The sequence below is a fragment of the Kogia breviceps genome, chromosome 2 (genome assembly GCF_026419965.1).
Source record: "Kogia breviceps isolate mKogBre1 chromosome 2, mKogBre1 haplotype 1, whole genome shotgun sequence".
Taxonomy (NCBI): domain Eukaryota; kingdom Metazoa; phylum Chordata; class Mammalia; order Artiodactyla; family Physeteridae; genus Kogia; species Kogia breviceps.
In genome coordinates, this window is record NC_081311.1 from 198,463,051 (window position 1) to 198,468,464 (window position 5,414).

The window sequence follows — 5,414 nt, forward strand, 5'->3', positions numbered from 1 at the left end:
GTAGGCTTCACGGGCTCCAGCCTGTGGCTTTTTAGGGTCCCCAGCTGGCCCTCCCTCCCCCACCATGGGGGCTGACATTTCTCAGCCCGTCTCATCACTCCCCAGCCCACACAAAATCAAAACCTCCGGTGTGAAGACAAAGTAGCTGGCATGTGGCCATGTTTTATCTGAGGATAAATGTTGGGAAAAATGAATAAATAGAGGAAAAAGACAATGATCTTTCTTCAAGGAAAGTGGAGAAACAAATGATTTGGAATCCTTCTCCAAATCAAGACATCAAGGCTTAGTGAGATGCAGCCAGGCTCTATCTCAACGGAAAAGTAGTTAATCTGCCTCGCCTAGTTCATGGAGAATCTCTAAGGCTTTTCCCCAGTTTCTGACAGCCTCCCACCAGACCATCTCTGAGATCAGCGCTGCTTTGTGTGGATGTCCTTACAACACCGTACTCCGCGGGTCTCCCAGGCCACGCAGCCCTGAGCCGTAAGTACCGCTCAGGAGGTGAGCTGACCAGCCTCATTCTACCTTTGACCAGTGCAACCTGCAGAGGCCTTTCCAGAGGCACCAGTGTCCACCTGAGTCAGGTTGCCTTCAACTGCTTTGCTACATTATCTCAAATCCCCACAACCACCCAGTGGGGGTGAGGTATGATTGTATTCATTCGAGATGAGCGAGTTGAGGTTCAGAGCAATTAAGTGTGTGTCTAAGGCCACACAGTGTTAACTGGTAGAAACAGTGTTTGAGTCTTCCAGGCTCAAAGGCCTTGTGACACTTGACACTATGGCATCTGGATCAAGTAGGCTCAACTCTCTGTGTTCCAATACAGTAGCGTCTTCATTGCAACCGTGCACTTGCCAGACTGCATCTCTTCCTGATTTTACACTTCCCCCAACAGTGGTTCAACCAAAGCTTCAAATGAAAGATTTCAATGCGTGCACGTCCAGATGAATTGGAAGTTATGGGCTCTGATGCAACAGAAGCAAAGCCTCTGTCTTTGAACATATAACTGCCAAGGACCACAGAGCTCTCAGAGAGACCCTTCACCCTTGGGTCACCAGCAATTCTACAATTGTTTGTTGTGCCTTAAACAAGACAACCATCCTCACAAACCAGAGTTCACATGTTCCCAGGTTAAAGCAGCTCATGTGTACAGCTGCTGACCACGAGCTGGTCCATTTCAAAAGCAGCTGTATTCCCAAACCACTCTGGCTTAAACAGACATGTTCTAAGGGAATCACTGGGGAACGTTCCGTTATCAAGATGGTGACATAAATTCTCTAAGAACCCCATTTCGCTGCCAGACTCATGTCAGATTATCAAAGATGTATTTTGGATAACATTTGTACTTGGGATGAGTTTAGGAGAAGAAAGAAAGAAAGAGAAGGAAGCAGTTATCTGTCCTGGTCTCTACAGCTCTTAGGAAGGAAAAGTAAAAAAACAACTTTAGCTATCAAGCCCCTCCACCAACAGAGGGTCAGGCAGGCTGGTGGGGGGATAGACACCAAACAAGTGTGCTAGTAGGGAAAGCGGTGGTCGCTGGAACCAGGCAGAGGGGCTCAGCCAGAGGAGCACCCCTTAGCCCTGCTGCAGGGGTGCACGTCACTGAAGTGCCCCAGGAAGTTACAGGATGAGAGTGTCGTGTGTCAGTCCAGTCGATTCTCATTCCTGTGTTTGGACAACTAGACCAGGACAATGCTGATCTCACCACGGAACAGACACTTGGGTCTGTCAAACACACACACACAGCAGCCAGGGAGGTGGGAAGCACTACAGTTTTACAGATGTCTTGGGCAGTCTGATAGTTTGGGTGATTATCTACAAATACACACCTCTACTCCCAAGCAGCTCCATCACATTGGGACACGTTCTGTCCAGTGGAATGTAGGCAGATGTGGAATGAGCACAAGCCTTTGATGTGCTTGGGCAGTTTGCCTTTCTCTTATGCACTGAGGTCTGCTATTAAAAGAGCTTCTTTTGTGTGGCTGATGCCTCTTCAGCCTTGACCCCTGAACTAAACTTGGCAGCAGACCTGAGACTATCCAAAAGCCCAGAGCCAAGCCCAGCTGACCCAGAGTCTGAAACAGAGCTGCCCACCGAGCCCAGGGCTGACCAGCTCCATGGCATCAACATGTAGGTCCATGAACATGAGGGTAAAAATTTGCAAAACGCCATTGCATTTGGGAGTGTTTGTTATGCAGCATTACTGTGGAAGTAGCTAGCTGATACAGAAAGGTTGTGTAATTAACCAAAGTCAGGGAGGAGTTTGATTTCAAGCATTCATATTTTCCCACCTCTAAATCCAATGTTCTTGTAATTATACCACATAGAGCAAACAGTGTGGAGGTGGGAAATCAGGACAAAATTGAGGAAGAGTCCCCACTGCTGGCTACTGAAGCTTCCAGAAGACAGAAGAAGAACATTACACAGGAGCTTATTCAGGAGAAGGATTTACTGACAAATATCCCTAGTATCCCTAGATTTAGGTTTCCAGAAGATGTTCTACAGGAATTGTTTGTTATTTTCATCCAATTGAAAAAATTACAGCCATGCTAATTCATGTGTTTATCTGTGAACCTAAAATGTTTCAATATATAGTTCTCTTTGTATTTAAACTTGGCTGAAATACCTGTTTTCAACATTGTAGATAAAGTCCTGAATCAGCAGAAACTATGTGATAGTCTTAAAATTTAGCATGGGAGGATTTTTTTTTTTTTTTTTTTTTTTGGAGGGAGTTTCAAATTTCCATTCTCACTTCAAGAATAAGAATTTATTATTACATGCAAAATTTTTAGCATCTTTTTTAAACACAAAGATCTTGAATCATGGTAGATAAACAGATGCCCCTTAATTTTTACTTTTTAAAAATTCCATTGGGAAGTGCTATGCATAACTATTTTTAAGCATCCTATGAGTTTTAAAAAAGAGGTTTTCCCATCCAAAAAAAAGAAATTTAAAAATCACTCCTGTGCTCTAAAATCCCTGGACTTCTACCATTAAGTTGCAGTTCTCTGAAGAGCCTGAATTGGGATCTGCATTTTTATTGGCTTTCCATACACGACAGGCACTGTGCTGAGTGCTTCATATACACACTTCCAATTCATCAGAACAGCCCGTGTGGTCTGTCATGGAATCTCCATTTTGCAGACCAGGCTCAGAGAAGTTACTTTCCCAGAGACTTAACTAATAGGTGGTGGAGATCAGGAATGAACCCAGGTGTGTCTGGTTCCGAATTCCATGCATTTTCCACCACTTCAGAATGCCTCCTCCCAGGCTATTTCTTCCTCATTGGGTCAGGGAGTCAGCAGGAGTGATGCTGACCCTTTCAGCCAGCACAGGGAGCGTGGGGCTGGGTTGGGGCCGGGTTTTGATGCAGGAAGGACCTCAAGCTCAGAGCATCTCTGTCACTAATGCTGCACTTCACCCTGTTCATCTGAACCCTCTCTTTCTGTTTTCAATTTGAGACTCTTTTACTAGCTTGTCTAGTGGAGGGATGTGTGTGAGGCTCGGTCAATTTTCCTTTTACTTAGAAATTAAACTAAAACCTTTGTGTTTAAAGAGGGGGAATTTATGGGTAAAGAACATAAACAACAATCATGGAAGGTTGGGGGTTTTCGTTTTTCCTTTGTGCTTGCCTTTTGTTAAGAGAATTACTCATGATTTAGCTACATTATCATAGAGGCATAATTTTTAAAATTAGTCTTGACTGTTTCAACTTTAGGGGGAAATATGATATCTTATAATGTATTTTTTTCCCACAGGATACCAGCGTCAAGAACAGCTAGGTTGAATCTTGGTGAAAATTAATGATCAAAACTCAACATTGACATTTTCGCATTTTCTCTAACAATTGTCTGCATGTTGCAATTTTCTGGAGGAAGCTGCAGTCACGGACTCAGGTGCTGCCAGGGCAGCCGTGCCCTGCCCATGTCTGCTTCTCCAGCCCAGATGCCTCTATTTGGAGGCCTCTTAATTGGGAACATTGGCTGAGCACTCTGCCCTACTCTAGGCCTTTCCTCTCCCTCTTACCATGGCCTATGGGTCCATAAAGAAGCAGAGGCTCCTCTGAGTGAGACGTTCCTCCCATCAGCTCCGCGTCCAACTGGCCCCTGCCCAGTGCCTTTCCCTGGGGAAATGGAAAACTGGGTGTGTGGGGGAAGTGCCTCTTCTTGCCTGTTGCTTGCACTGTTGCAGGCAGGGATAAAGGCTCATTGCCCTACAATCACCTCAATACCCAGAGTAACAGAGAGTCACTTTTCTGCACCAAGAATAAAATCCATACTCTACATGGTCCAAAGGCTCAGCATCGTATCGTCCAGACTGTCCCAGAGTCTCCTGCCCGTCCTGCACCTCTCAGAGCAGCTGCACTTGAACACACCAGCCAACCCTTCTCTACAGGGTCACCACTTTAATTTCCTTTGAACAATGGTCACAGTGTGTCACTATCTCGTTTATTATCTGTCCCCCATACTGGAAGAGAAGCTCTACACATGCGGGGTACAGACACACTTTCACTGTGTTTGCCCAGTGCCTGGCACAAAGCGCAGACTCACCAAGGAGGTGAAGAGTGACCATTGGGCTTGTTAGAGGTGCACCTGTGTCCTTTTCCCAGCATGAGCTGGATTCAGACAAGGAACGAGTCCTAAATCAAATGCAGGGAATGGAAGGGACCCCATCCAATGACAACTTGTTTCATCTGCAAATGACATGAGGGAGGTCCAAAGGAGCTGTGTGATGTTTTACACAGACAGGGAGACAGGGATGAAATTGATTTCTTCAACATGGTAATTTTTTAATTGGTCTTTTCAGACTATGATATAAGCTCTATAATGACAGGACTCTGGAGAGTTTTTTGCTTGTTTTCAACTGTTTATTTTTGGTCTTTTTTTGCTGCTGTTTCCTCAGTGCCTAGAACCATACCTGGCAGGTAATAACAGGTACTCCACAAATATCTGGAGATATGGGAGTGATGTCAGAACTACTGTAGCCTCTATCTTAAGTCTCTGAGGACACAGAGAAAAGTAAAGAGCATTCATCAACAAAATACTGCTGATTGGGAGACTTGGGCTTGAGCGAGTCACACAGATCAGGGTGGCAAGTACCAAACCCCCTCTACCCCTACCCCTCCCGACCCACAGCAGAGGTGAGAGCGTTTTGCACCTGAGCCCAGAGTAGCTTCAGACTCTGCCGTCAGTGCTCTGCATGCCTCACCCAGGTCCCCTCAGATCCTTTCACCACCTCGGTGTTTCCAGCTGCCCAGCCTGTCTCACCATTGAGCACCAGCTGCTGGCCAGCAGGGCACTGGGAAACATCCTCTTCCACGTGGAGGTGACATGAGACTCAGGAAGAAGGGGAGGGGAGGAGAAGCAGAGATTGGATGAGTCCTTTTCCTAGTTAATCACTTTCCTTTTTCTCTTCTT